General features: G+C 42.1%; 1 pseudogene; it reads right to left on the bottom strand.

The window, feature by feature from the left end:
- Nucleotides 1-22196, bottom strand: part of LOC110153531 (noelin-2-like) — a 133579-nt pseudogene that overhangs the window by 85568 nt on the left and 25815 nt on the right.

Genomic DNA, 22196 nt, shown 5'->3' with positions numbered 1-22196 from the left:
ATAGTTTTTGAGATAATCACTAATTAGAACAGTTCCTTTCTCTTTCAGTGCAGCCGTTAAAATTCAAATTGGAACAGAAATAATTTCCATTTCTTGTTTTTCTGGTGATACACAACACACTGATCTACAGTCACACAACTAACATACACACAACTCATGAAAAATGACATTTTGGTTCCACACTAGTAAACACAGACATTGTTATGTGTGACCAATATCACACAAATGTTCATGGGCCTGTACACATACACACATTACATTGTGGATATAATGATCATGTGATATGGGCTGGACTCCTCATAAACTGTTTGTGTTGATGAACTGACCCACCGACGCCTCATGGACCAGGTTGATATTTCTGATTGTGCTTGTTTTTTATTTAATTACAGATGATGTGGCCCTTGAGTTGGACAATGCCCCGGTCTGATTTAGATTATTTCAGACCTGGATTTGCCAATTTCTACTGAACTAAATGTAAAAAGTAGTGGTTAACTTGAGAACTACCACTTCATGACATCACAAGGTGGAACACAGCATTTTAAGCTTTGGAGATGTAGACAGACTGATTATAAAGGGTTAATCTAACATGTGTGAATGAAAAAAAACACAAATCCAGTTTTGTCTGTGATGAGGTTACATTATGACATGTCTTAAAGTTCACAGGAGTGAGTTTGTGTAAAACGGGTGCTCAATACGTCGATCGCGATCTACCAGTCGATCGCCAAGGTCGTGTGGGTAGATCGCCGTGTCTCGTCTCGGACTCGATCATGTTTGGACTCGGTCTTGTCTCTCACTCGAGGTCTGACACTCAACAAGTGTGATCATATTTCATTCCGGCCGCTGCTGTTGGTAATAAACTTGTAGCGGGGTGCAGGAGCGTGTGGGGCGTCTCAGTGCAGCCTGTGCGCTCATTTGAAACCCGCGGAGACTCTACGGCACGCATCACAAACACACACGCTCCCTATGCACGGCTCGTCTGCAACAGCGTGTGCCCTCATGTACCAGCGTGCATCACAGGGCAGGTTCAACTTCCTAAACATCCTACCTGTCCATCTGCCTCACGTCAGCACGCCGCCCCTCGCCTTTTCACGCTCTCGCTCCTTCCTGCGTACAGCCAACACAAGCCCCTCCCACAGTGCGGCTGATTAGAAGAGCAAGACCAAACGTGAAGCAAAAACCAGTCTAAATTTGTGTTCCAGTGTTGGCACAAAGCAGGTCTACAGCATAGAGCAGATCTACAGAACAGACCTACTGCCACATTTGACTGAAGTTTGTCTAACAAAAGTGCACAAATGCATCTGTGTTTGTCATGATGTGTGTTTGGTTTGGTGCAGAGGCTGGTAAATATCACTGCAAAACCAGAAAAGAATGTAACTCCAGTTTGGAACTTTAAAAAACAGGTTTAAAAATCTTCCTTCACTTTTTTCACAGTTTTGTGTAAAGTGCCAGAGGAAGTTCTCTTAAAGAAGAGGTTCTCAAACTGTGGGGGAGGGTCTAAAAAAGGGGCACAGAGTGTTTCAGTGCAGTTTGTTTGGCTTTGTATTAGGTCGATCATTTTGACTTGGTCATTTTGTAAGTAGCTCACATGCTGAAAAAGTGTGAACACCCCTGGTGTAATAGAAGAGCTTTAACATGTGTCCAGTCTTATTCTCACTCTCACATTCATACAGTGGGATGAAGTGTCTTGCTCGAGGACACTCCCAGTCCTTAAACCCTCCCCCGTAGCTCCGTACCTGCAGGCTCTTGGGCGTGACCGATCGGGGGTTGTCCACGTAGGAGTGCAGGCGTCCATCCACCCCCCTGAGCAGAGGCTCTGAGTCCCTGACGTACTGCAGGTCTCTGGAGGTCCGGAGGTCCACCACCTCCAGGGACTGACTCACATTCTGCACCTGGACACAGACACAAGCGTGAAGGACGGTCAGAGAGGTCCAGCACCCCCACAGACCAGACCAGGACTCAAACAGGACTGAAAAGAGACTAAACAAGGACTAAAGGCAGATTAAAACAGTTCTAAAGGTAGATTAAACCAGGACTAAAGTGAGACTAAACCAGGACTAAAAAATATGATTCAAATATTCGTTGTCATTTTTCAGCCGTATCAGACTGAAATTGTCTACTCTCATCATATTTGTACTTGGATGGGAGACTGCTGAGAATATCAGGTTCCACAGGGGGGCAGCAGCGACAAAACTGCTGTTGTGTCCTTCGGCAAGACACTCATGACCCAACCAGGACCAACACAGAACTGATACAGGACTAAAGAGAGACTAAACCAGGACTAAAAAAAAAAATGTATCAGACTAAAATGGTCAGATCTCTGGAGCTGGTTTGTACTTGGACAGGAGACCGCTGAGAATACCAGGTTCCACAGAGGGGCAGCAGCGACACAACTGCTGTTGTGTCCTTGGGCAAGACACTCCCCTTAAATGACTGTGGTGTGTGGGTGAGTGCTGGTGGCTCTCAGAGGGAACAATAATAGTGACGGAGACTCCACAACATTTTCCTTCATCGCTCAAACTGAGGCTGTGTGTCGCTCTTTTCACTGTCTGCAGCAGAAACTTAATGATGAGAAAATACAAACACATGACAGAAACTACACCAGGACTAAAGACAGACTAAACCAGGACTAAAAAGAGGACTAAACCAGGACTAAAGACAGACTAAACCAGGACTAAAGACAGACTAAACCAGGACTAAAGACAGACTAAACCAGGACTAAAGACAGACTAAACCAGGACTAAAGACAGACTAAACCAGGACAGACAGACTAACCAGGAAGACAGACTAAACTAAAGACAGAACAGGACTAAAGGACTAAAACAGACTAAACCAGGACTAAGAGACAGACTAAACCAGGACTAAACAACCAGACTAGACTAAAAGGGACTACTAAAGGACTAAAACCAGGACTAAAGACAGACTAAACCAGGACTAAAGACAGACTAAACCAGGACTAAAGACAGACTAAACCAGGACTAAAGACTGAGACTAAACCAGGACTAAAGACAGACTAAACCAGGACTAAAGACAGACTAAACCAGGACTAAAGACAGACTAAACCAGGACTAAAGAGACAGACTAAACCAGGACTAAAGACAGACTAAAAACCAGGACTAAAGACTAAACAGACAGACTAAACCAGGACTAAAGACAGACTAAACCAGGACTAACAGACTAAACCTAAAGACTAAAAAAAGACAGACTAAACCAGGACTAAAGACAGACTAAACCAGGACTAAAGTGAGACTAAACCAGGACTAAAGACAGACTAAACCAGGGACTAAAGACAGACTAAAAGACAGACTAAAGACAGACTAAACCAGGACTAAAGACAGACTAAACCAGGACTAAAGACAGACTAAACCAGGACTAAAGTGAGACTAAACCAGGACTAAAGACAGACTAAACCAGACAAGACCCAGGACTAAAAGGACAAGACAGACTAAAACCAGACTAAAAGACAGACTAAAACCAGGACTAAACCAGGACTAAAGACAGACTAAACCAGGACTAAAAAGAGACTAAACCAGGACTAAAAGTAGACTAAACCAGGACTAAAAAGATGCAACTAAAACCAGACTAAAGTGAGACTAAACCAGGACAAAAGTGAGACTAAACCAGGACTACAAAGAGACTAAACCAAGACTAAAAAGATGCAACTAAAACCGGACTAAAGTGACACTAAACCAGGACTAAAAAAGACTAAATTGAGACTAAATCAGGACTAAAGTGAGACTAAACCAGGACTAAAAGGGTGAGACTAAACCAGGACTACAGAGAGACTAAACCAGGACTAAAAGGGTGAAACTAAACCAGGACTAAAAGGGTGAGACTAAACCAGGACTAAAATCTATGATTCAAATATTTGATATTATTTTTCAGACTGAAATTGTTTTATACAGAGTATGTCAGAGTCTGCTCTCGTCAAATTTGTACTTGGACGGTTCAGGTTCCACAGATGGGCAGCAGCGACGCAACTGCTGTTGTGTCCTTGGGCAAGACACTCCCCTTAAATGACTGTGGTGTGTGGGTGAGTGCTGGTGGCTCTCAGAGGGAACAATCATTTTCAGCTCATGTTCTCCATCGCTCAAACTGAGGCTCTTTGTCGCTCTTTTCACTGTCTGCAGCAGAAACTTAACGAGGAGAAAATACAAACACATGTTTTTCCCTCATCTTCACTCTTTGTCCCTGGAGAGCCGCTGTCCCACTTTGGGCTCATCTCCATCTGGTCACCTAAAAGCAACAGAAGACTAATGCTTTATTCTCGCCGTGAAGCGCGTGAGCCGGTGCTGCGTGCGGCCCTCGCGCTGCAGCTGTGCTCCGCTGCTCTGGACCATAATGTTTATTGTTTATTGTTTTTTTATTAGGATCCTCATTAGCCGTATCCGAGGGCTCAGCTCGTCTTCCCGGAGTCTTTTATTTAAAAACACTTCACAGTTTTCATTTCATAAGGACGTCTTCAAAACTATATTAAAAGTAGATTATTATCAGCAACTCTCCTCTGAAACTGGATCTATTACTGACGTCCAGTGTCTGAAAACTACTTTAAGAAAGCTCCGTGTGTGTATATATGTGTGTGTGTGTGCATCGTTTGAAGAAGCAGCAGACTTTAGTGTTTACAGCTCACATTAGCGTCCGTATGTGTTTGGACGGTGTGATGTGTGGTGCCAAAAAAAGCAGCCTCTGATCAGATTCACTGTTGTGCTTATGAATATGAATGTCCCAGCGGGTGTGTGTGTGTGTGTGTGTGTGTGTGTGCCGAGGCGTATTTATCACATTCATCACAATCTGAAAAAACACTCCTCACGCATCACGCAGGACTAAGAATAAGCCGACCTGTGTACATACATGACCCGGTGCTGGGTCACTGGGTCGCCAACAGACCAACACCACTCTGGGTTATATTTAACTCCTCTGATGGGTTCATTCTGCTCGCCTGACCAGCCAGTCTCTTCTACGCTCTGTTTGAACCCAGAAGGAACTAGAATCAGACCATATTTTTGTATAAGCAGTAGGGCTGTGCAGAAATATTGTAATATCAATATATCATTTCATACTGTATCGAAATCGTGGGCTGCTGTATTGATATATCGCTAAAGGTGGGTTTTTTTCTATCTTGATTCATCAGCCAGTTTCACTTTGTGGAAACCGTCAGACCTCACAGCATTAAGATTTGTTCGCTCGATAATAATAATAATAATAATACATAACACTTGTATAGAGCTTTTCAAGATACCCAACGACGCTTTACATGGGAAGACAAACAACGACAAACAAGAGAAAAAGACAGTTAATGGAAGTTTTTTTTTTTTTAAAGAGATGGTTTTCAGGGCTTTTTTAAACATGGGGAGTGTGGATGAGTCTCTGATGTGTTTGGGCAGGGAGTTCCAGAGGGTGGGGGCAGCGGCGGAGAAGGCCCGGTCCCCCCAGGTCTTATGTTTAGTCCTGGAGGGGGGAAACAGGAGGTCGGTGTCAGCTGATCGGAGGGCACGGGCGGGGGTGTGGTGGTGGTGGAGGAGGAGCTCAGAGAGGCAGGTGGGGGCCAGGTTGTGGAGGGACTTGTACACGATGGTGAGGAGTTTGAACTGGATGCGCTGGGGGATGGGGGAGCCGGTGGAGATCTCTGAGGACAGGGGTGATGTGTTCACGGGAGGAGGTGCGGGTGAGGAGGCGGGCAGCGGAGTTCTGGATGTACAGGAGTCTGTTGAGGAGTTTGGAAGGCGAACCGTAGAGCAGCTATTGCAGTAGTCGAGGCGGGAGGTGACAAAAGCGTGGACGAGGGTTTCAGCAGACTGAGGGGAGAGGGACGGGCGGAATGGTGCAAACCGCGTCCATATCAGCTGAACATTACTGATTGGTAAAGTATTAGAACAATGTAGAACAATGAGCTTCTGCTGTCACTTTTGTTTAGGTGTTCATGTGGGAATTGTCAGACGATGTGGAGTGGAGGTGGGGCGGAGGTGGTGGAGTGGGAGGGGGGTCGGGTGCAAAGCGGTTTCTGTTACGTCAAACGCATCATAGGTGTATCTGCCACGTCATCGTTGTAGCAGCTTTAGTTGGTTGTCATGTGGGAGGGTGGCAGAAATACACTACAATTTGTTTAAAAAAATGCCGAATCAATCTAAAAAACACTTCAGCGACAAATACAAGGCCCACACATCACTCTTAGAAGGAAGAAAGCTCTGAAAATTTGATTTTGCTTGAAATGGGCCCTTTAAGATTTGTTTGGTTGACAGTAGGCGGGTACTTTTTTTAGTTTAACCAATCGCTGTTATTTGGTCGTGACATCTGTAATGCGCAGCTAACAGGGTTAACTGGTATATTAAGTTTTTCCCAAATCTCATAGGAAGAAGGACAATATCATCTTTTCCCTTGATAAAATTCACCAAACATTCTCTTTGTTCCAGCTTTAAATCCTCGATCTTGGGAATCAATGACAACACAGAATGTCTGTCTTCATCTACGTCCATCTCCACTTCTTTGTTTACTGTTGTGCTGTTCCACAAAAGGTGTTTTTTTTTTTTTTTTGGTATATTTTACTAAATTATTTTGTGGAAGAGCTACAATTGTGTTGCATTTTGGAGAAAGGAAACATGTTCATGCAGCACATTCACTGTTTTAAGTAAAATGGACATTCTTCATCTAAACTTTGCACAAACTAAGTACCTCCATAAAGATTTAGTGTCAGAGCCATGATTTAGCCTTTGTTTTTTACTGAATCGTATCAAATCCATTTGATATACATTGCACTGAATCATATTGAATCAAAAGTGCACTGTATCGAAAAACCAGTGGTGGAGCGTGCATTTCACTCCTAGGACTTCAGTAGTGCTCCGTCTGAAACAATCCACTCCTCAACTGTTTTATGGTTACATTATACACAGTATAAGGAGACGTAGAGATTCCGTGCACAGAGAAGTGAGGAGAGGGGGGTGCGCTGCATGGAGAAGAAGTGAGGAGCGCTGGGGTGCTAAGCCAGGACTAAGCCAGGACTAAACCAGAATTAAACCAGGACTGTTTGTCAGGACGGGCCCGAAGGTGCGCCTACATAGACTGTTGGGTGACTGCAGCCGAAGGGACCGCGCAAGGGCTGCTCCCCCGCTGCCCGGGGCTCGGCTCCACACAGGGCTCCATGCTGCACGGAGCAACAGCCCCGGCGGCCGCACAGGCTCAGTGCAGCTGTCGCCCGATTGCACTTTGAGGACACTCGCTCACCCTCTCTCCCTCACTTTTGCTCAAGTCCAAGATTAGTCCTGGTTTAGACCTGGTTTAGTCCTGGTTTAGACCTGGTTTAGTCCTGGTTTAGTCCTGGTTTAGACCTGGGTTAGTCCTGGTTTAGACCTGGTTTAGACCTGGTTTAGTCCTGGTTTAGACCTGGTTTAGACCTGGTTTAGTCCTGGTTTAGACCTGGGTTAGTCCTGGTTTAGACCTGGGTTAGTCCTGGTTTAGACCTGGGTTAGTCCTGGTTTAGACCTGGTTTAGACCTGGGTTAGTCCTGGTTTAGACCTGGGTTAGTCCTGGTTTAGACCTGGTTTAGTCCTGGTTCTGCTACAGATGCAGTTTGCTGTTTTGGCTGCTTCGTTCTCTGACTGTCCATTCAGCAGGTCTGAATCTGGTGACGTCGTACGTCTGCTAAACGACCTGGTGACACCAACTCAAGATCTGATTGGTTGAAGCAACAGTTTCATGGACATTTATTTTTGTGTTCGATGGCCTTCAGAACAGACTGTGAAGGCCTCAGACTTCTCTGCCATTGACTCTGCCTGACAACAAGTAGCAGCTGAAATGTGATTGGTCAAATGCTTTAATATGAAAATACATATCTGGAGGCAGCACAACCACTGAAAAAGCTCTGAAATGAAGTGGACAGAACATTTGGAATTATTTAATAATAATATCATTAAAATCAGTCTGTGATTCAGACATTTTTTGGTCAGCAGAGAAGGCCTTGCAGGCCCTGACGCCCGCCACTGTGAAAAACCTATCGTATTGTGGCCTATGTATCGAGATATGGATGGTATCGGCAGCTTCTCAATGACACCCAGCCCTAAAAAGCACTATTTGATTTGAACATGTTTAAATTTTATAACTTAACTTGAACTCATATCTGGGGAAGTCATGTTTATAGAATTTAAAATCAAAATCCTGCGCACGACCTCTTTAATGTTCAGATATGGTTTAAAATAGCTTAAGATCAGGGTTTAGGCTAAGATTTGGCAAATAATGACTATGGTTAAAAGTCTTATATTACGCAAAATAGACTCTTTAATGGAGCTTTAAATCATTTATAAAGCTTTTACCTTCTCTGAAATATAATAGGAGTTGTGTTTTGTTTCATTCACACGTCTGAGTAACTCTATTATTAGTCTGTTCACATCTCAGAAGCTCAAAACTCTCATGAAGCTGTAATTTCCAAGAATTTTTCCAAGTACATTTCTCTGATCTGGCCAAGATTTTAAAACTTATATCAGGTGATTCATTTTGTTTTCAGATTTTTTATCTAGTTCTGAATGGGGTGTGTAATCTTAAAAATGGTCACATATATTTCTTCCATGGCTCGACTTAAATTCAGGCCATAAATGTTTAAAAGAAGCTACAATCCATTTACCAGAGTTTTCCCCTGCAACACTTGACTTGTTTTTAGATTCAGTGGTACAGATTTGCTTTATCCTCAAGTCTGTTTATCTCAGAGTTAGTATCTATAAACTTATTTCCAGCCCATAAACACTTACCAGGAGCTGCTTCATTCTAGTCTAGAGGTAGTTTATTTGAAGGTAACATGTCGAGTGAAATGATCTCGCTGCATGGACAGATCATTTCACTACTTTTAAGTCATTTTCTGATAGATGTAAGTGTTTATATCTTATATTTTGGCCAAGTTGTTTTTTGCAGTGTATGCAGTAGAGATTGGTCATTCCTGGGTTGAAATGATCCAAATGATTCTAGTGAAGGTGTACGGAGTTTAAAAACACAGTGGAGCACTTCCTGTATTGCTACACGACAGGCAGAACAGAGTGTTTTCTGTCTGAGAGAGGAGCATGATGACATAGATCAGAAAATCGAGTAAAACTGGTCCTTTTAAGGTTAGGGTCAATCTCCAGGAAATAATGAATAAAAGTGTAATGTAAAGAAGCACCAATCCAACGTGTGTGTGTGTGTGTGTGTGTGCATGTGTGTGTGTGTGTGTGTGTGCATATATGTTGTGTGTGCATGTGTGTGTGTGTGTGTGTGTGTGTGTCTGTGTGCGCATGTGTGTGTGCGTGTGCTCGTCCTGCTGTGAGGAGCACCACCCCCTCCCTGCTCTTCTTGTGTGTGTGTGCATATATGTTGTGTGTGTGTATGTGTGCGCATGTGTGTGTATGTGCGCGTGTTTGTTTGTGCATGTGCGTGTGTGTGTGTCTGTGTGTGTGTCTGTGTGTGTGTCTGTGTGTGTGTGTGCCCGTCCCGCTGTGAGAAGCACCATCCCTCCCTGCTCTTCTTGTGTGTGTGTGCATTGTGCATATGTGTGTATGTGCATATATGTTGTGTGTGTGCATGTGTGTGTATGTGCATATATGTTGTGTGTGTGCATGTGTGTGTGTGTGCATGTGTGTGTGCGTGTGTGCGTGTGCCCGTCCCGCTGTGAGGAGCACCATCCCTCCTTGCTCTTCTTGTGTGTGCGTGCATATGTGTGTATGTGCATATATGTAGTGGGTGTGTGCATGTGTGTGTATGTGTGTGTGAGTGTGTGTGTGTGTGTGTGTGCATACCCGTCCTGCTGTGAGGAGCACCACCCCTCCCTGTTCTTCTCCCTCACACATGAATCAGTTTGGTTTGTTTGTTTGTTTGTTTGTTTGTTTGTGCTCTGTGCTCTGGTTGATGCTCGTCACTTTACCTGCTGCTGGGAATGTTTATTTTTTCATGGCTCATTAAAATGTGATTTGCATAACCTGCCCTGAAATACACAATAAACAGGATCTGAGACGTGTGAAGGGCATGTGACATGTTACACTATTATTATATTTAAGACAGAGGTATACTTATACTGATAACTGCTATATTAAGCTTTTCCCAAATCCCACAGGAAGAAGGACAATAATGTCTTTCCTCTTGATAAAAATCACCAAACATTCTCTTTGTTCCAGCTTGAAATCCTGGATCTTGGGAATCATTGACAACACTGAATGTCTGTCTTCGTCTACATCCATCTCGACGCTTTGTTTACTGTTGTGTTGTTCCATAAAAGGTGTTTTTTTGTTGTTGGTATATTTTACTAAATTATTTTGTGGAAGAGCTACAATTGTGTTGCATGTTTGGAGAAAGGAAACATGTTCATGCAGCACATTAGACACACTCACTGTTTTGAGTAAAATGGGCATTTTTCGTATAAACTTTGCACAAACTAAGTGGCTCAACAAAGACTTAGTATCAGAGCCATGATTTAGTTTTTAGTTTTTACTGAACCATATTGAATCCATTTGAAATATGGGGGTCTCCAACCTTTTTCCCCTGGTGAGCTACTTTTACAAAACGAACAGCCACAAGAAATCCTTAGACACAGTTAAATGTCTATAAAACATAAACCATTATCCACTTATTAGTGTACAAAGTCAGGCACAAAATAACAGTGGTAATAGGCATTTAATTAATCAAATTTGACTTATTCAGCACAATACCTTTATAATTCAGAAATCCCTTGGTGAGTTACTTGGAAGGGGGTGGAGAGATACTGGTGACTCCTGAGCTCCAGGTTGAAGACTCCTGATTTAAGGTTTTATTAAAGAGCCCATTTCACACTGTGTTCTGATCTCTGTTATAATATCCTCATCATAAACACACCTGGAGTTGTGTTTTGTTTCATTCACATGTTTGACACACAAACCAACATATTGAGTTCTTCTCTCAAACTGAAAACACTCTGTTCCACCTTGTGATGTCATGTGGTACTACAGGAAGTGCTCCACTGTGTTTTTTAAAGAATCATTTGGGTACGTTTCACCCTGGAATTCTCAATCTCTTCTAAACAAAAGGTTACCGTATTTTACGCACCATAGGGCACACTCTTAAGCCTCCAAGCCCATCAAAAAACGACTGCGCGCCCCACGAATCCACTCGGGTGTCCCAGCACGACTTCAGTAAACTACAAAGCCGCACCACCCACAGAACACACAAACACACACGGAGCAGACAGCGACCGCACAGAGAAAAACACCCGCAGACACATTCATCACTCCACACCAACGAGGAACGGAACGGAGGAACGAACCAAAAAAGCGAGTGCAATGTGCCACTTCTAGACACGACTGAACAACTGAGTCACTGCGAACACGCCGACAATCCGTTGGTCCCAGACAGCACCTCCCTACACGCCACAACTGAACAAAGCCCAGAGTCACCGTGAACGACACAAACAAACAAAACCACTCACCCATCACACTGTTGTGCTTCTTTTAAAGTCCTGGTGTGGTTTATTTGTGAAAAAAGTTCATAAATAGACCATTTAATGACAGTGTGTCTTATAATCCAGAGCGCCTAATAGTGCGGAAAATACGGTAACTTGAAAATGACCATTTCGTGACAAGGTGGTACAGAACATTTTGAGCTTTGGTGATGTAGACAGACTCAGACCTGTGTGAATGAAACAAAACACAACTCCAGCTCTGTTTTTGACCATGTAACAACATTCTAACATGACTTCAGTCTCACAAGAGACAATTGTATGGAGTAATTTTGTGTACCAACAACACAAAAAGGCCAAAACTTGTCATTACACAACTGATACTTTGACATCACGCTGCCAAAATGTTAGAGAGCACATTTTCAGGAGCCTGTGATCAGTCCGAGCGTTCCTGGTTCTGTTTAGAGTTTGATTTTCAACACGAAGGTGAGAGTGACTAACGGAAAAACTGTTGGTTAATGCTCGATATCTTGTGACTGTCATTTTATGTTTGTGAAAGTTGTTTAACAGCACAAATCAGATCACCAGATGGGCTCTTTATGTTCAGATTGTGTTAGAATAAAAATCATATTAAAGACAGAGACACACCCCCAGGTAATATTGACAACATAATTTAGACTAATAAAAAGAATTACAACACTTTATTTTGTTAAAGAGCAGGTATTTTACTTGTATGGGGTATTAACTTGTAACACATCACATATTTAGATCACCATGTTCCTTTTTATTGTTTTCAAAATGCTATAAAACAAAATATTAACACGTTTAATAATGTAGTTTTTGACTCTCAGTTTCTCCCCTCCTTTGCTCTCCCATTAAGTCACTCCCCCTTCAGAGCGCTATCACAACACAGTCAGCGTGCGTCCCGCTAATGAAACTACTGCACACCGCATCACGTTGGAGAAGTTGCTGTGTACACTTTTGTGTCCTGTTTTTGTATATTTATAGAGAATTTTTGTGTGGGAGCATGGGTGACATAGGACTTGGGGGCGGAGCCTTGTACAGAATCTTACAACAAACCGTAAGGAGGGTTTGAATAGAGCCTGGGAGAGATCGTTAGATTACTTAAACACACATGAATGACGTCTAAAACCTCTTCAGACATGTTTTTGATGAGGGAATAAAGTTATAACATTGATTTTGCATAATACCTCCTCTTTAAGTACTGGTTATTTTTGCTTATTTTTGGAGTTTTATTGCCATCTGGCCATATGTTAAATTTGCATGACTAGATTCCATACGCATTCATTTGCATTTTTAATACATTTTTAATTTGTTGTATACTGGATTTTTGAGCTGCTGTGTCCAAATCATTTCCCTTTTGGATCAGTAAAGTTTGTCAAAGTCTAAATGTAATATTGTAAAATGTAAGTTTTCTGATGGAGGGTCTGCCATCTGTTTGTTTCCATGGAGATGTGATTGCTTCGCCTGAAATATCATGGAATATTTCAGACAATATGACATTATACTTCTCTACCATGCATTTAGTCATTTACCGGTATTAGTATTGCTCTTTTAAACATGCATCAGTTTTGTGAGTGGGGTTGCCTTTCCACAGATCTGAACTGTACCTTAGTCTGAAGGAGGACACTGCACCAGAAAAGTGACATAGTGCATCTTTAAGACAGAGTTCTGCACTGGCATCAGGTTTAATTTGACAGACCTACAGAAAAACCCTGCAGGTGTTTGCGAAGTCCTTACAAGTGTTTCAAAATCCCCACATGTGATAACATAGTCCCTGCAGGTGTTCAGAGAGGTTTTTTTTAATTCTAAGTCTTACGTGTGATCTGAGGATATCTACAGGTGTTTAGAGAGTCCCTACAGGTGTTCAGAGACTTCCTTCACTTGTTCAGAGAGTCCCTATAAGTTTTCAGAGAGTCCCTACAGGTGTTCAGTGAGGACTTACAACTGTTCAGAGTCCCTACATGTGCTCACTGAGTATTTATAGGTGTCCAAAGAGTCCCTACAGGTGTCCAGACAGTCCCTACAGGTGTACATTGAGTCCCTACAGGTATTCAGAGAGGATTTACAACTGTTCAGAGTCCTTTTAAGTGTCCAGAGAGTTCATACAACTGTTCAGAGAGTCCCTGCATGTGTTCACTGAGTCCCTACAGGTTTCCAGAGAGTTCCTACAGCTGTACAGATAGTCCTTACACTTGGTCAGAGACCCTACAGGTGTTCAGCATCCCTACAGCGGTTCAGAGAGTCCATACAAGTGTTCAGAGAGTCCCTACAGGTGTTCAGAGAGTTCCTACAGGTATTCAGAGAGGACTTACAACTGCTCAGAGTCCCTACATGTGCTCACTGAGTATTTATAGGTGTTCTTAGAGTACCTACAGGTGTTCAATGAGTTCCTACAGGTTTTCAGAGAGTTTCTACAGCTGTACAGGGAGTCCCTACACGTTTTCAGAGTTCCTACTGGTGTTCAGCATCTCTACAGGTGTTCAGAGAGTCCCTACAGGTGTTTAGAGAGTACCTACAGGTGTTCAGAGAGTTCCTAAAGGTGTTCAAAGAGTTCCTATAGGTGTTCAGAGAGTTACCTACAGGTGTTCAGAGAGTTCCTACAGGCATTCAGAGAGTTCCTACAGGTGTTCAGAGAGTTCCTACAGGTGTTCAGACAGAACTTACAACTGTTCAGAGTACATATGTACAGAGTCCTAACATGTACTCACTGAGTTCCTACAGCTGTACAGAGAATCCCTACATGTGTTCAGACTCCCTACAGCGGTTCAGAGAGTTCCTACAGGTGTTCAGAGAGTTCCTACAGGTGTTCAGAGAGTTTCCATACAGGTGTTCAGAGAGTCCATACAGGTGTTCAGAGAGTCCATACAGGTGTTCAGAGAGGCTTTGCAGGTGCTCAGAAAATCTATTTTAATAATATTTTTTATATATAATTCAATATTTTTTGTCAGTGTCTATTTAATTCTGATCCCGGGCTCAGACTGCACACTGTGAAGCTCTGTGTGGTGCCTGCAGGTGTTCAAAAACAACTGGCTCTAATCAGGACAGTCTTTAGTGATGTCACCAACTACTTAAAATTGTAGAGGCCACATTTAGTTTTTGCTGTTTTTGACCAGAAAGCTGCAAATGTACTCAGTATACACAAAGAATGGCAATAAATAAGTGTAGTCCTTTCAGGTGCTCAGCCTGTCCCTGCAGGCGCTCAGGCGGACTGTATTATCTCTCAGACTAATTCATCTCTCGGTGTTTTTCCCGCTCCGCTGATCTGTCCTGTTTCCGTCCCAGAGCAGGTGTCTCTCAGCGGGACACTGCGGGACCCGGGGGATTACCTGGACCACACACGGACAAACTGAGCCAAACCGAACCAAACCGAGCCAAAGTGAGACGTACAGGGTCTAATAGTGTATCGTATCCTGAGGGAGCATCTGCCAGTCAATGTACGGGCAGGAAGTGCTAAAAATAAATGTACTTTGGACTGGGGAGGACCTGTTGTTTTCTTACAGTCAGGAAATAGTGACTAAATCATATCCAAACTAGCACCAAACCCAGACTACACTAGGTCTAAAAGAGGTCTAAACCAGGACTGAACCAGGTCTAAACCAAGAAGAGACAAGAACTAAACTAGATCTAAACCAAGACTAAACCAAGACTAAAGCCAGTCTAAACCGGGACTGAATCAGGTCTAAACAAAGAAGGACTAAACTAAGTCTTAATCATATCCAAACTAGTGCCAAAGCCAGACTACACCAGGTCTAAAACAGGTCTAAACCAGGTCTACATCATAAACCAGGTCTAAAACAGGACTGAACCAGGATGGACTAAACCAAAGCTAAAACTGGACAAATTCAGATCGAAAATCCAGGGCAAAACTAGGACTGAACCAGGGCTAAACTAAGAAAAGACGAAAACTAAACCAGGTCTAAACCAGGACTAAACCAGGACTAAACCAGGACAAATGGCAGTTCAGTTCCAAACCATATCTTAACCAAGACTAAACCAGGTCTAAATTGTGAATAAACAACTCTAAATTAGATCTAAACCAGGCCAACGTGAGGACTCAACCGGTCTGAACCAGGACAAAGTCCAAAGAGCAGGACTAGTCCCAGAATGCCATGGTTTATAAATGAGTACAAGTCCAAAACAAGAGCAGCACACTCAGAGTATCATGTTTTGTTCAGGGGCAGAAGTTCAGTTTATACATTACGCTTTAAGTACCTGACTTGGACTCAGGTGTACTTGTACTGCAGTACTCTCCCGTCACTGTGGGACTAAAGCAGTGAAGCACAAGTTTGAAAATCTATTCAAAAAAAGCACAACTTGAGTATTGGTGACAAGTTACTTTCCACCCCTGATTTAGAGCTGTGTACTGCTTTAGAAGGCCTACAGTGTTTGTGTTTGCTCTGTACTAATCCATGACACCTGTGGATCATTATGTTAGAATCTGGACATTTTATATAGTCAGTATTCTCAGTATTGATCTAAAACAACATCATAAAAGAAACAAGCGCATTGAATACGCGTGAGAAAACTGTGGTGTCCAGTGGGAGCTGACGTCACTGATATCTGCACATCGCACTGGAGCAGAACTTTTTTTTCTTTAGCAAAAGCCTACAAATCCTACGTGTATCACCGATTAAGAAAATAAAAGTGGAGAATGATCTCAGTATGTCATAGTGGGCGTGTCCCAGTGGAGGGGAAAATGAGGGTTGATGTCCAATATGACGTCTTGAAACAAAACGACTGACATTTGCTCAAACATGCACCAAACACTCCAAATACAAGTTTGGATGAGCAAATGGTGAAGATAAATTGGTGGTTAAAAGCTCTCAAAAGTCCATTTTGTGGAATGAATCTGTCTAAAATTCTGCATTCTGTCTGTGAGTTCCCCACAGAGCTCTGCCCTGTCCTCCAGCTCAGTTCAAACTCGAGGGCTTCTAGTTCTTCCTGTGCTGCTGTCATGAGACAGTGTTACAGCGCCCCCTGTGGACTTCCCCGCACACTACAGTGGGCCCCTGCTCTCTGGACCGTGAGACCCCAGGGAGGTCAGGAGTCAGACTGACAGGTCAGCGGCAGGGGCGATCCTGTCAGAGAGCTGGTTCTGCTCCTGATCACGTCAAAACAAACACGAGGCAGAGGAGACGGGGGTCCACAGGGAGGAAGAGGAGCTGAATCCAAATAAGACCATACAGAGATGAGACCACAGAAATAGTCCTGGTTTAGTCCTGGTCTTGTCCTGGTTTAATCCTGGTTTAGTCCTGGTTTAGTCCTGGTTTGGGACCAGTTTAGTCCTGATGTAGAGTTTGATCCTGTTCTAAACATGTTTAATTCCTGGTCTAGTCCAAATTCTGATGCGTTTTCAGAAGCCTAAGTCTGTGTATAAAGAATTTATTGGAGAATAATAAAATAATTCTTGTTCTTTTGAAGTCTTCAAAACTCTCAATTCAAACTCTGAACTCACAGTGAGAAGTAAGAACAGTGATATGATCAAACACAGAGTTCTTTAAAGGAGCTGTAAGAAACTTCCTGTGCTCCCTGAGCTGCAGAGGCTGCACTAGCACTGACCCATGACTGGAGCAGAGCTGGGGTTTAGGGAGAGACCATTCAGATCAAAGACAGTCCTGGATTTCAGCACTGAACCTGGCAACCCAGAGAGTCATGTGAGGCTCATTCTGCTTTCTGATTGGATAATCGTTTTAAGCAACAAAACATCAAATTATAACTTAAATAAATGATCCACCATGTCCAGTTTTTTGGATCATTCAGCTCTAGGTGTAGCTGTAGTTTTATCCACACTAGAGGAGCGCACCTGTTCAGTGAGCAGTCGGAGCTGGCGGCTGCGGGGGTCCCTCTTACACAGGTTCTGGGCAGGTGCCACCACCGTACACACGCACCTGCCGTCAGGGTCCGAGGCCGTGCTGTACACCTGCCAGCCCTCCTCCGAGCCCGGGTACAGGCCCTGCAACAGAAAAATGAAATAAAGACTGAAATCTGAACTGACAAACTCACACAAGAATCACATTTCAACATGTTCGTACAGATCTAAAGTACAGGCTGACACGTTTGTATGCAGAATCAAATGGAGCAGAAAAAAGCATGTATCTCAATTTTGTAAAAACAACTCACTTTTGTTTTGGTGCTCTGAGTCCCCCGTCCCTTTGCTCTCCTCGCTACGTTATTCCCCCTTCAGAGCACTATCACAACACAATCAGCGTGCACCTTGCTAATAAAACTACTGCACATCACATCAGGTTTGTCAAGTTTTTATGTACAGTTTTGTATCATATTTTTTGTATATTTATGGACAGTTGTGGTGTGGGAGCATAGGTGGCGTAGGTTTGTGGGCAGAGACTTAGATTATCAAAATCTTACAGATAAACATAAGAAGGGTTCGAGTAGGGCCCGGGAGAGATCACTAGATTAGATACTGCAGAGACAGACCATCTTCTACTATCCGGGACTTTGGAGACTCACACAGAAGACTGAGACTGAACACAAGAGCCCAGTGAGGAACCAGGAACTTCTAATCACAGTAACGCCTCTCATTACTATGGCCTGGTGCTTCCTGCTTGTGTACTTGTCTCCATGGAGATATATGGTTTTAATATAGTCTGTGGGACAGTCCGCGCAGAGCAATAACATCAGAGGCAGGCGGCAGATCCTCCACTAGAAAAGCTACACAGATACATTAAGAGGAGACACTAGTTTGGTCAGTATCATGTGGAAACAGCAGGAAACAGTCCCTCCTGCACTGAAACATGTTTTAATGTTTTCATTAAATCAGCTTGTCTCTACAGAACTATATGGGACATTGTCATTTCAAAGGCTGTTTTTGCATTTTTCTCCAACAGGGACACAGATCAGCCCTTAAAACAGAACCTACACTCACCTAACTTTACTATCTAGTGTTGTGGACAAAATGTACAGAAGATTTTTTGGATATTTAGTCAAGTTTTACTCCAAAAATGAGGTGAAAATTGAATTTTTAGGCAAATTTTCAGTCAGATCTAGAACTACTATTAGTACTACTACTACTGTTGCTTACTACTACTACTACTACTACTACTACTACTGTTGCCTTTACTACTACTACTACTACTACTGTTACTACTACTACTACTGTTGTTTTACTACTACTACTACTACTACTGTTGTACTTACTACTACTACTACTACTGTTGTCTTTACTACTACTACTACTACTACTACTACTACTACTACTGTTGCCTTTATTACTACTACTACTACTACTACTACTACTACTACTACTACTGTTGCCTTTACTACTACTACTATTAGTGTTGCTGTTACTACTACTACTGTTGCCTTTACTACTACTACTGTTGCTGTTACTACTAGTAGTAGTACCGTTACTACTACTACTACTAGTAGTAGTAGTACTGTTGCTGTTACTACTACTGTTGTTGTTGCTACTACTAGTAAAGTTACTACTACTACTACTACTACTAGTACTGTTGCTGTTACTACTACTAGTACTGTTGCTCTTACTGCTAGTACTGTTGCTACTACTACTACTACTACTACTACTACTACAACAACGACGACTACTACTACTAATGTTGCCTTTACTACTACTACTACTGTTGGCTTTACTACTACTACTACTACGACTACTACTACTAATAATAATAATAAAATTTACTACTAATACTACTACTAATAATAATAACAGTAATAATAATGATAGATGCCATGTAGCCTAAATAAGTAGTAATACTAACAAAAATAAATAAATAAATAAATAAAATAAGCAGATAAAAAGGAAAGAATATTAGAGTAGTTAGTTGTGTATTAAAGCAGTAGCAGAGACATGTCCGGGAGGTGGACACTCGTCTCTCTGTCTTGTGCTCGCGCGCTGAATGCTAATGCTAAGGCTAATGCTAAGGCTAATGCTATTGAGTGTTTGGACGGCGTGTGTGTTAGCGGTGCCAGCTGGAGCGCTCAGACTCTCTGCATATTTATGACTCTAAAAGGGACTCAGCGCTAACGCAATCTGAAACACAGCAGCATCGCAATCTCTCTTTACACAACGCACACTTTTATCCTTCATTTCAAACTCATTTATTCGTTTTCATATAGAGATCAATTTTAATGCTCCATAGAAATGTGGAGGGAGAGACACAGACACAAAGAGACACACAGATGTTTTCTTTAAAGGGGCACTGTGTTACTTTTCTGGTGGACGCTCTGCCGCCTGTTGTCTCCACGGAGATTACCGCTTTGCCTGGAATGTTCCGTAGTATAGTTTAGTTTAGTTTAGTTGTTTATTTATCAGGGACAATGCACATAAAAACATTGAGCTACACAAAGAAGCCATTTGTTTGTGCAGGTTACAGCAAAATTTCCACCTTCAGTCCCTGGACAAGTTGGTGTCATAAATGGCGTACACACGAGAACGCTTACGGGTAAAAACGACAAAATATTTTATCAGAATTGCCTTTCGTTTAGACGTGGCGGTGTTTAAAACCCCAGAAATCTGAAACCGCCCTCCAGAATGGAAAAGTTGAATACGCTCCTCCGTAGCGTTTCCATCTACACTGCCCAAGACGCAAAACTCTGGTCAGATCTGCTCAGGTCACGTGCACGTTTACATCACATACATTCAGAGGTGGGGACTTGCAAGTATGACTTGGACTCAAGTCTGACTTGAGTCACTATTTTTAGGACTTGGGACTTGACTTGGACTTGAGGTCTGTGATTGAGAAGACTTGAGAAGCTCTTTTAAATCTGAATTCTTTCTATTATGACTGTAAGGATTCACAGTAAGATCTTGTCAAAACATTTAAAAAGGAAAAACTTGTATTTCTACAACTCTTATATACTCTATAAATACGTGTATATAAAAATAATATGATTTTTTAAAGTACAATTGACATTAAAATTCAAATAAATTGCAAATATCTAAGCCAGGGGTGTCCAAACTTTTTTCATCAAAGGCCACATATCTAAACACAGATGAAGCAGAGGCCGATCGAGGGCCGTAGACTGATGCTCAGTACTGTGAATGATTGAAATATGTGCATGTTTAACATGTTAGAATGAGCCTCAGTCTTTATTCACGCTACAAAAACCCAAAATCTAAACGCGGAATAAAAAGTGAAGACGCGACAACACTTTTGCATCTTCTGTTCAGACTGTCATCATATAAACATAGCCTCAAACAGAATGTACACTGTATACACTCATTCACCTAGTCAATCAATAAGTAAAACTAGTCCCTGTGGGGAAGCTGGCTCGACATGCTCAGAGTAGGAAGCAGACTAACACCAAAAAAGTGTCTTTGACCATACAAACATTTATTTACAACAGACTTTTGGTGCAGTGTAAAATAAAGTACAAATAAACTGGTCAAATAAACAGAAAATAAGTTACTTAAATCAAAAGAAACAACACCATACACCTAGTTTGATTCATCAGCCAGTTTCACTTTGTGGAAACCGTCTGACCTCACAGCATTAGGATTCGTTCGCTTGACAGTAGACGGGTACTTTTTTTAATTTAACCAATCGCTGTTATTTGGTCGTGACGTATGTAATGCGTCGCTAACTGTTCTACCTGGTATATTAAGCTTTTCCCAAATCCCGTAGGAAGCAGGACAATAACGTCTTTCCCTTGATAAAATTCACCAAACATTCTCTTTGTTCCGGCTTTAAATCCTTGATCTCGGGAACCGTTGACAATAGGGGTGTGCAAAAATATCGGAATATCGATATATCGTATCGTTTAATGTGATGATACAGTATCGATATCGTGGGCTACTGTATCGATATATCACCAAGAGTATTTTTAGGTGTGTTTTACTCAATTATTTTGTTACAGAGCTACAGTTTTGTTGCTTGTGGAGTGAAAGGAAACTCATTTATGCGACACATTTGATATTTTTACTGTTTTGATGATTAAAATATTTGTGTTTCATATGAACTTTGCTCAAGAAGTGGTTTAACAAAGACTTTTAGTGTCACAGCCACGATTTAGCCTTTATTTTTTATTTAAATATATCATATCGAATCGAAAGTGCACTGTATCGAGATATGTATCGTATCGTGGCCTGCGTATCGAAGTATGTATCGTATCAGCAACTTCTTAATGACACCCAGCCCTAATAATAATAACATTGGGAAAGAGGCTAAAACCTGCCTAAAACCACGAAATAACAATGGAAATTTAATTAAAGTGAAGGATTTGTTGAAATTCAAAATAAAAACAAAAATACATTTTTCCTTGGTTACACAGGTGAATATGGATACAAATCAGATCAAGCCATTGGGTTTCAGACCTCTGTCTCTCCTATTCTTTTAACTCCACTTGACATCGTGCTCAGGAAGAACCAACAGAAACACATCAGGCCACAGCTCAGCACGAGTCGTCACCTTCTCACATTGAACTGTTTGTCCTCTGGTCATCTCAACCTTTATCTCAACCTTTATAAACTTGGTGCTTGTATCATTCGGGGTCTGACGTCGAGGGGACATGCTGCTTGTTGCTCTGTCGGACCTATTTCTTGCAAGAAATAAACTCTGCGTCTTTGCTTCAACACTCATCAGTGTCTACAAACGATTTAATTTTACATGGGCCCAAGTTCCCTTTAAAATCAAAATGTTTAAGAAAATAAACAGTGTTGAAAACAAACTATAAAATACACAAAAACAATGAAACAAAAGTTAAACCAGCTGTCCCTTCCACATGGTCCAGCCCACGACCTCCTCCCAAGTCTTTAAAATGATCGACATGTGACACGCTTTAACTTCTTGGGTCTAAGTACATGAGAAGAAAAAATAAA

This window comes from Boleophthalmus pectinirostris, unplaced genomic scaffold (genome assembly GCF_026225935.1).
Source record: "Boleophthalmus pectinirostris isolate CB_2022bp ecotype Guang Dong unplaced genomic scaffold, ASM2622593v1 HiC_scaffold_22, whole genome shotgun sequence".
Lineage (NCBI taxonomy): Eukaryota > Metazoa > Chordata > Actinopteri > Gobiiformes > Gobiidae > Boleophthalmus > Boleophthalmus pectinirostris.
This window is presented reverse-complemented; position numbering and strand designations above follow the sequence as displayed.